At 37.0% G+C, this 10,254-nt stretch overlaps 1 non-coding gene across 1 annotated transcript; it reads right to left on the bottom strand.

Annotated features, from left to right (window-relative positions):
* Positions 1 to 4,813: 4,813 nt before the first annotated feature.
* Positions 4,814 to 4,920, bottom strand: LOC111892436 (small nucleolar RNA R71). The gene has a single exon (XR_002850548.1). It is a non-coding gene; the product is annotated as a small nucleolar RNA R71 (small nucleolar RNA).
* Between the last annotated feature and the right edge of the window lie 5,334 nt (positions 4,921 to 10,254).

Raw genomic sequence — 10,254 nt, 5'->3', positions numbered from 1 at the left:
ACAAATAGAAAAGAAAACTTCTTTACAAGATTTTACTTTAAGAATTTGCTAGGAAACACCATCAGATCTGTAATTTTGCTCCTAATTTCATCATTTATACCAAAAAAAAATGATTTATATTTCTTTCTCTGGCTCCTAAACTTGAGTGAGGAAGAAGACAGGAAATTGGGGCTTTAGCTTATAATTTTGACATAATGGAAAATTTGGTCCTTAGACTTTTAAGTTTCTCATTTGTTCTACAACTAACTCCTATTAACCAACAAGTCTTAACACTTGTACATCAGGTCTAAAGCTAATTTCTCTACACTTTAGATCCAAACCTAATTAAGTCCACGTCATACTTAAGTTATTGTTTAGAAAGTTTGGCCCTTTATTCTTCAAGTTTTCTATTTAAATCACTTTAACCCTTTTAATTAACATTTATAGTTTCATATCTTCAAATACAACCTTAAATTATAAAACTCCTTCTAAATAAGACATATCCTAATTAAAATGAATTTACTCAACTATTATTCCTTGATTCCTAATCTTTAATATTTTGACTTCAACTTTCACTTAAATTTTAGTTTATTTTATATTAATTAATTTTGAAAATTTTAAATTTATTATTTCATATTATCTTACTTATTTTTTTAATTTTTTTTTATTTTAGAATAAATTTATCACAATAATTTAAGTTGAAGGGTAAAAGTTCTAGCTTAAAAATATGGTCGTTACAATATGCTTGAGGTGCTTAAAGAAAGGCTCCAAGCTAGGAAAAAGACATGTTGGGACTAAATTGGTGTTTTTTAAAGGAATATGTCAACATAAGGTTTTATCAGCAGTATGATTATATTAAATTAATGAAATATATATATTTGCATGTGTACTTGTTAAAGTATAGACATGAAATTCATGGTCGTGGTTGTTGGATTGTTTGGAGGATAGCTTAGGCTTATGAAAATCTTCTAATTTCACCATTATTACATATACACAAAAGCTAAACTAACGTCTTTACTTATTTATTTATTTCAAAATACATTTCTTTTAATATTGTTTTATAATATAAGGTATGATACCTATAATTCCAATGTTATTTTCTTGTGTTGGCAGTATGAAAACATGAAGCTTCAGTAAAGGGGTAAATAATTAAAAGATCATATTTTGAAGATTTCCATAACAACCACATTGATACATTTTCATAAAGCATATGAGGAATTACAATAATTCAGCAAAGAATCTTATCAATGGTAGTTTCAAATTCTAGTTTTCCAAAGGGATCAAAGCCATTTTTATATGAATGTAAATTTATTTCTTAATTAAAATCTTAATTTTATTGAAACTTTGAAAATCATAATTTAGGATTTTGTTGCAAAATTGAATCGAAAAGAACATTTAGATTTCGTACTTAATAATATGTGGGAAGTGTTGAACTCTAAATTAATCGAAAATATGGACTGTAACACTCGAATCTTGAAGTATGCTTTTCATCTTTAAATGTATGATGTTGGGGATTACCACAGCGTGGTGGAGGCACCGACATGACATGGTGAGGCGAAAATGGGTCGCGTGTATTCGATTCACCACGACATGGCAGTATTGGCCACGACATGGTGACAGCTTGCATGCAAACCCTATTTTTTCGGGTTTGCTCCATATTTAAAGGAATGAGGAGGCTAAGGTTTGCTCATCCCCAGCCTCTCTCAGTCCCCTCAAGCCCCAAAGAAACCCTAATCACTTTACTCCATTATTGAGCTAGTTTTGGTGTTCCTTAAAGATAAAGAAGTAAGAAGGAGGAAGAAAGAAGCAAGATCAAGCAAGCAAGTCTCCATTCTTCACCCTAGCGCTTTTCTGGACCTTTGTAAGTCTCCAAGACTCGATTTTTATCATGCTAGGTTGCTAGATCTTGAGTTTTGTCCCATTAACTTCTTGTTCTTTTTTTTCGTGATGATGAGATCTCATAAAGTTTACAACTTTATGAATCTATAGGACATTTGGTATATTTTGTGCCATGGATCTTGAGTTTGGTTGGGTTTTTGATCCATGTGTGAGATTAGGTCATAAAACCCTCATTTTTGACCTAATATGGGTTCAATACATGCATTGGACACACATGTCTATAAAGCACCAACTTTTAAGTTAGTTTTGGTGCTAGAATCACTTCTAGAAAGGATGGACTTTGGACTTTGTGGAATAAGTGCTTATTAATTAAGTTCTTGCCTTATTAAGCCATTTGGGACATGGAGATTTGGGTTTTGGACCTTTTAGGTGGTCCTAATGGATAGAGTTAGAAACTTTATCCTTCTAGATTACATTTTGGACTAGATCTAAGCTTTGGAGCTCTTGGAATCGGAGAAAACAACTTAATTCCTAAAGTTGTTGGAAACCTAGGCAACCACGAAGTGGTCCTAGGTCACCACAACGTGCCGGCAGGGATTTGCCCGACTGTTTGGCAGCCAGCGAACCATGGCGTGGCTGATATGTGCATATTTAGCTATATATTTAGTGTGGAATTTTCTTATTTATTAACTAATTATTTGCAAATTATGGACAAAAGGTACTTAATAGTGTTGAAATTGTATTTTCAGTCCAAAAGAGAAGCTCGGAAGCAAAAGGAAGCAAGAGAAGCAGATGGAAGTTCGGGAGTTGAAACAAAGAAGGAAAATGCCAAAAACAAGAAGGACTCAACGATTCAACTCCTGAATCGACAAGTCGGATCGAAGATTCGTGAAGCTCTAGAAGTCCTTGCCGTACACGGATTTTTAATGATGGACTCGACGAGTTGGGACCTTGACTCGACGAGTCACCTCTGTTTCTAGAAAAATATAAATAAGGACTTTGAGATCGAGATGGGGACTTCTCGGGAACCCTAGGAGGCTCAGATTGTGATTGAAGGTGCTGCTAGACCGGGAGAAGCTGAGGAATCAACCCTAAGTTCGATTTTGAAGAGGATTAAGGCAAAATCTAGTTTATTCTTAGTTAATCTTTTAATTGAATCATGTTTGAACTAATTGAATTCGTTTTTGAGTTTGTTTTACTGCAAATATGAACTAAAACCATTATCTTCTGTTTTTGGTAGATGATTTTGTGAACATAGATTGATTTTATGGTTAGGATTAAATTTAATTGGTGATATTGTTTTGTTAAGCTTGTTAAAGAACCTCATATTTTAATAACAACTATTTTCTATTAATAAATCAGTAATTAAGTTGTATGAACATCTCTTAGTTATTAATTTCATATGATTTATGTGACCACAAAGTTATATGTCTAGGAATAACGAATGTGAAACTAGAACTAACTAGAAGATAGGAATGTTAATACGTGAGCTTGTGTGATATACCAACAACAAGAGGTTAATTGAATCGCCAATTTAATTAACCATTACAAGTCTTACTTAACCCAGATTAATTAAGTAGGGAAATTATTAATTTAGACAATTGGACACTACTTGAATTAATCTGTTTTCTAAGGATTAGCAATAAGTGAACGTGAACCTAATCATCTCAATCGGTAGCCAAGGAAAAGTTAATCTGATACATTTACCGTAAAATCAACCATAGGATCAAATGATTCGAACCTAAATATAAGTCCTCTTTATCATTGAATTTAGATGCAATTTAATTGTTTAGCTGTTAGTTGCTTAGTTAAGTGTTAGTTTAGTTTCTAGTCTTGTAAAACTAGAGAAAACCTTACTTTTTATTACTTGTTCTTAGATAATATTAGTAATTAGTTTAATTTCCGTTCCCTGAGTTCGATACCCTACTTATTTAACTATACCACAATTTATAGGTCCACTGCCTTTGTGTGTCTAATTCATTATTAAAGAGTAGGATAAAACTAGTTGGTTTCACACACATCAAGTTTTTGCGCCGTTGCTGGGGAACGGTTCAAAAATTAATACTAATTTCTAGTTTTATTGATCCTTTGTGTGAGATTTATCTTGCACAAAGTTATTTCTTAAGTAATTTAGTTATTAGGATGGGTTTTAATAGTTTTCTATTTTAGAATTTTCGTTAATAGTTTTTCTGTTTTTGCCTTGAAGTCGCCGAGTGCAGTTGAAGCTACTCGGCGAGTCCATAGTTGATTCCCAGTTTCGTGTTTTATTTTATTTTTGTTCTTTTTACATGTTTTCCTAGTTTTTTTGTAGACATTACATGATCCGAGGATCCAACACACTTCTGGTTCCTCCATTTGAAGACACGGAGTTTGCTTTCAAGAAAAACAAAGATAAAGGTGTTGAAAGTTCAAATCATCCAAGGAAGTCACCTTTCAAGAACCTTAAATCAGTATTCGGAAAGAAGAAAAGCAACAAGGAAGGTGGTTCTAGAAGTCAAAAAAGCGAGGAAAGCAATTTTGAACACGTTGAAGGAAATCCAATCCTAGAAGTAACCTATTACGAATCTGAATCCAAAGAAGAAAGCGACTTTGGAGACGAACCCGCTAACACCATGGCGAACATTGATGAAGTCTCTATGGGAGAGTGGAAGAAAAGGATAAGAGATGATACCGGCCCGAGACTAGTGCAACCCATCATTCCCGCGACTGCCACTTTCGAGCTCAAAGGCCACGTACTTGCTCAACTTAAGGAAACCCCCTTCTACGCGAAAGATCACAAAGACGCTTACAAGCATTTGGATGAGGTCAACGATGTAGCCGACTACTTCAACGTTCCAAATGCACCTCGCGAAACTGTTTTGCTTCGCATGCTTCCTTTCACATTCAAGGGAGCTGCGAAGGATTGTTTGAAATCACTCCCGCCAGGATCCATTACCACATGGGCTAAGATGAAAGAAGAATTTATTGATCAATTTGCCCTCCTTCAAAATTAGCCAAGTTGAAGAAAGCCATAGCCAACTTTGAACAACAAGTAGGAGAATCCCTATATGAGGCTTGGGAAATATATAAAGATTTACTAAGGAATTGTCGACATCATGATCTTAATAGCCAACAATAAGTCTCCATTTTCTATGATGGAGTGAATGTGACCATAAGGCAACTCCTTGATTCGCAAGGACCTCTCACAAGGAAGCCACCCCCGGAAATCAAAGAACTAATTGAAGAATTCTCTAAGCACTCTAGAGAATATCATAACCCAAGGAATGAACTAAGTCGTGGGGCGGTGAACTCAGTTAATGATAGCATGGCAGCAATGATGGCTAAACTAGAGAGTTTGGATCGAAGAATGACTAAGATGGACCAAGCCATCCATGCTATTAGGGTCGGTTGTGAGAATTGTAGAGGGCCTCATCTCACTAAAGATTGTGATCTTGACGAGAACGGGAACCGGAAGGTGCAAGTATGTTATTCAAGTGGTGATAGGTTTGGTGAAAATTGGCGAAAACCAAGGAAGGAATGGCTCCCATATGATGAGTACAAAAAGGAAAAGGAGGAAAAATATAAGCAAAAAGAAAGGGGTTTTTATCAAAAAGAGGAAGCGGTGCTGGTGAAGAAAGCTGATTTGGAAGATATGTTCCCAAGATTTGTAGTCGCGTCTGAGAAGAGGCACAATGATACAGATACTAAAATGAAAAAGCAACGAAATATGCTTAGAGAGCATCAAGCTGTGATGAAGGATCAGTAAAATATGCTTAGGAATCAGCAAGCATCTATTCATAACATTGAAAAACAGCTAGGTCAGCTTGCACAACGAATCAACTAAAGAGCACCAGGTGAACTTCCTAGAAATACCGAGCAAAATCCAAGAATGGCGCATGTGAATGCAATAACAACAGATTCTGAGCAAATTTACACTCCTCTGACCTCTATCCAGAAGAATCCCAACAAAGTGCGAACAGAAGAAGTAATTAGCTAGAATTCGAGTAAACCCGACTCGACTCGCCGAGTCGCCAACATGGACTCGACGAGTCGACGACCTGATAACGAAAACTGCTCTCATTTGAAGCCTTACCGACCCTCTTTACCATTTCCGAGTCGACCCATACCTGAGATTCAAGAATATAGGAGGTTTATGGAGCACATAAAGGCACTCCAAGTAAATATTTTGTTTGTTGAAATGATATTACAAACACCGAAATCTGGTGGTTTACTTAAAACCTATTTACCACTAGAAGAAATATAGAAGAAGTTGCTGAAATAGTGCTGAATGAACTGCCAGAAAAGAGGGGCGATCCGGGGAGCATCACCATACCTTGTCAATTTGGGAACATAATGACCACACGAGCATTGATGGATTCGGGGGCAAGTATTAATATTATGCCATATTCCTTCATCCAAAAGTTAAACCTTCCGGTCCCAAATCCTATTCAACTGAAGATTCATCTAGCCGACAAAACGATAATACATCCAATGGGAGTATGTAAAGATCTCTTTATCAAAACTGATAAGTTAGTATTTTCGGTTGACTTCATAATATTAGACATGGAGGAGGACTTTAAAGTACCAATCATTCTTGAATACCGCTTGTGCCTTGGTATATATGCGTGAATCTATGCTAACATTAAGGGTTGGAGATGATTCGATAATTTTTGAAGCTGAGAAAGAGGAGAAGTACAAAGAGTCAAAAGAAGATAAGGTTTCATCAATAATTTTGGATGATGAATTGTTGGAGATAGAGCTTGCTTATTTGCAAGAGGTCAATCCAAACCAATTCTTATTATCCTTGGAAGAGAATTCTGATGCCAAGGGAGATCTGGAGGAGATAGAAAGGCTGATCAAGGAAGCTGACTGCAAAGAAAGCTTCAAAAGTGTTGAAGACTCTCTGACTCGCCGAGTCGTACCCGCTGACTCGACGAGTACATACGAAAAATCCCAATCTGATGGAAATCTTAGTCTTCAAGCCATTAGTACCCTTTGTGAACCGGATGTGCATGTTTTGGATGATTACTTGAAGAATCCTCTTAAGGAAAACAAGGCTGTTAAAGATTGCATTAACTTTGAGGATGCACATTTGTCTTTTCTTGAAACAATTATGGAGAATGATGTGGCTGTCCAAGAGGAGGATAGAGGAAGTTTAGAAGAAAAAGGGGATCCTAAAACTTTGAATGGTGATAATCATAACTCTTCTATTGAATCACATATGTTAGATCAAGAAGAGATGTCAATCAAAAGCAAAAGAACCAAGCCTCGTGCCATTGTCTCTACTACGTTTGAAGTTTTCACTTTCAAAACACCGTATTCTGTAACGACCAAAAAGGCAATCAAGAAAGATAAGAAAGGAAGGGAAACAATGGGGCAAAAAAAGAGGGAGTGGAGAAAAATAAGCATGGTAAAGGGAAAAAGCATAAAGCTGAAGAAATCATTGCAAGAAAGAGAATGGAAGAATTGAACAGGGCATACAAGAGAAAAATCCATTGGTACAAGACAAAATATAAAGTACAAAAAATAAAGAAGGAGATCCCAATGGAGGAAGCAGCAGAAACATAAGGTGGGATGGAGTCCAGCTAAAGACTCCTAAAAAAAGAAGCGCTTAACGGGAGCCAACTCGTCAAAAGAGTTTGCTTTTCTTTTCTTTATCGTTTTTTTTGTGAGGATTACTTAGGTTTTGTTATTTCAATCTTCATATTCATCCACAAATGATTGCTTGAGGGTAATTAAGGCCTAAGTGTGGGTGTGGTGTTATTTTTAAAGAAAGAAATTTTTTAGAAAAAAAATGTTTTCAACGGATTAATAGACTCATCGACTTTATGCACTAACTCGACGAGTCCTTACGCAGATATAAACTAATTTTGTGACCTGACTCGGCGAGTCCGTACACTGACTCGACGAGTCGACTAAAATTATTGAAAAAAAATAATTTTTACATTTCTGTAAAATTAGGGTTTTTACCCTAATTGAAAAAACACATTCATTCACACCATCTGACACCCACTCGACGTGCTAAAACCCTCTCAAGCAGCCATTTTCATTTTTCTTTGATTTCTTCCACTTTCTTCTAACAAGGTAACATCTTTTGTTTATTATCTTCTAAAAGCTTTAATTTTTGCAGAATAATGGTCCCAATTTGTTGCAACTAGTTTCCTTTTACTTTATTAGGATCCTAGGGTTTTTAATTGTTGTCTAATTAGAACATTATAGTCGAAATTTATTGTGAATTTATGCTTAATATGCACCCCGAAACAAAGCTTGGAAACAATTTTGAGTTTTGCTGGATAAGTTGGTAGAAATCAGACATGCGACTCAAGCAGTTCATGTGACTCACCGAGTCTGTTCGTGGACTCGACAAGTCGGTCCCTGAAGGCAGTCCTAGTTTTTGAGTTTGAATGTTTATGTGTTTTCTGGTTTATATGGTTTTCTTATGCTGCAGAAAATGTTTTCAAGAGATGGACAAAGCTCTAGGGGTGACCAAGGAGACCATCCTTGGTTAAATTTTCCAAGAATTGATTCAAAATCCACGATGAAAAGATGGAAGAAGAAGCTGTTTGAAGTTAAAAAGAAAGAAATTTATGTGCCAAATGCAATAGATTGGGATTGGTTAGAAAGAGTTCGTTATGAAGAGGAGTTGGCCTCGTATCTTGTCAAAGTCTTTGTGAATGGTGGGGTATCCATCACTTGTGATGGATGGAACCGGATATTCCGCATTCAAGAACCGGTGTTCAAGGAGCTGTGTTGAGATTTTTTCTCAACCATCACCTTCCGTGAAGGGAACGATTATTACAACCCGGGAACTGTTACTTTTTGCCTTGTTGGTGAATTCATCTGATGTAGTATGGTGGAACTAGCTTGAAGGTTGGGTATTTATGACCAACAATTGGTCACCACTGAGGGTTTTGGCACCTTTCTTGAGTGTTGTCACAAGGAGTTCCCGGAGGGTGTTGTGGGTTCCACTTGGTGGAACACCATTGCTAACAAAGTTTATATCCCCAAGTCCGCTCAAGAGGGGAGTATTCGATCACCCACCCATAGATTGATTCGCCTCCTCATTGTGAATACAATCAACATGCGGAAGGATGATGACAAGGTTCCTTACCTTGATGTTTTCTACTTATGGAGTATTATTACTCCAAACACTATCTGCAACCTTCTGTTCTGCATGGCGTCATATTTAGTTGGGAGGCGGTCAAGGATCGCAAAACTTCAAAGATCAATGGTGGGATGTTTGTGACCCGCCTAGCCAAATCTTATGGGTTAAAGGAAAGAGGAGCATGGAACTTGATGATGATGGTCCCGACCCCTCCTTATAATCCCATTCTTTTTAGAAGAGCCATAATTATTGAAGATTATGGAGGGGGCATTATGCAATTCCTCATGATGATGCGGTGATAGGACCCGAGGAGCCGGGAAGGAGGGTAAGGTTGAGACGCGAGCAAGCACATCACGATCCACCGGTGATCCTGGTCGAAGATGATATGCCCCCGGAGTGGTTCAATGAGGAGGGAAGAAGATATCAAGATGATTTAGGAAGGGGCTTGAATTTTGCCAACCGGTCCTTTATCTAATTGTTTAATCACTTCAACATCCAACATGTGGATGGGGGTCAATTTCCTTATGTGCCTACTTGGGAGGAGAGGATAAACACAAGAAGAAGCGGAGCAAGTGGGAGCGGAGTACGGAATGATGATGAAGAGGACAAGGAGGAAGAAGATGAAGATTGAAGTTCTATCCTTTTTATTTTGGTTGTGTCAAAAAAAATTTATTGTTTGATTTTGTTTGTGTTTGTTTGTTTTTGTTTGGTTTGGACAAGTAGTTAAGATTTGATTATGGTGTGTTTTTACTTTTTATTACATGTTTGGTTTAGTCTTTTCAAAATCTGGATAAAGGGTTTGCACACAAAGATTCTAGAGAGTCGTTCCATAGAAGCATCGAGTCTAGGCAAGCAAGAATGGAGTCTAAGTATCGAGTCTGGGTTTAGAGAGGGTTGAAGAGTTCGTAAATACTGAAGAGGAGAAGGGCATGAGTGTATTTTTGATGTTACTTCAGTACACCAAAAGCCGGAATTGAAGCAGAATATATTTTTATCAGACAAGGATGGACTCGCCGAGTGCACATACTGACTCGACAAGTCCCAGTGTAATTTCACGATTTCTGCCTTTTCACGCTACTACTCGGCAAGTCGTCTTTTTGTCGCGATGTGTCGTTTAGCATTCCACCTCTAAAGCTGCTGATTTGATGCTATTTTATACGCCACTTGACTGCATTTTCTTTAAGATTGATTCCTGAATTTTCTGAGGGATTTTTTGGCATATTTGGAGCTAACCACACGACATTTTGACACCCAAGGCGTGGATGAGCTGTTCCCATGCCTAAAGTCAGCTGACGATGGAGCTAAATTGAAGAAGATCACCCTCGTTACCACTAACCCAGTGGAGTTTGTTC

This window comes from Lactuca sativa, chromosome 8, assembly GCF_002870075.4.
Source record: "Lactuca sativa cultivar Salinas chromosome 8, Lsat_Salinas_v11, whole genome shotgun sequence".
NCBI classification, from domain to species: domain Eukaryota; kingdom Viridiplantae; phylum Streptophyta; class Magnoliopsida; order Asterales; family Asteraceae; genus Lactuca; species Lactuca sativa.
The sequence above is the reverse complement of the archived record's forward strand: the minus strand, read 5'-3'. Positions and strand labels throughout refer to the sequence as shown.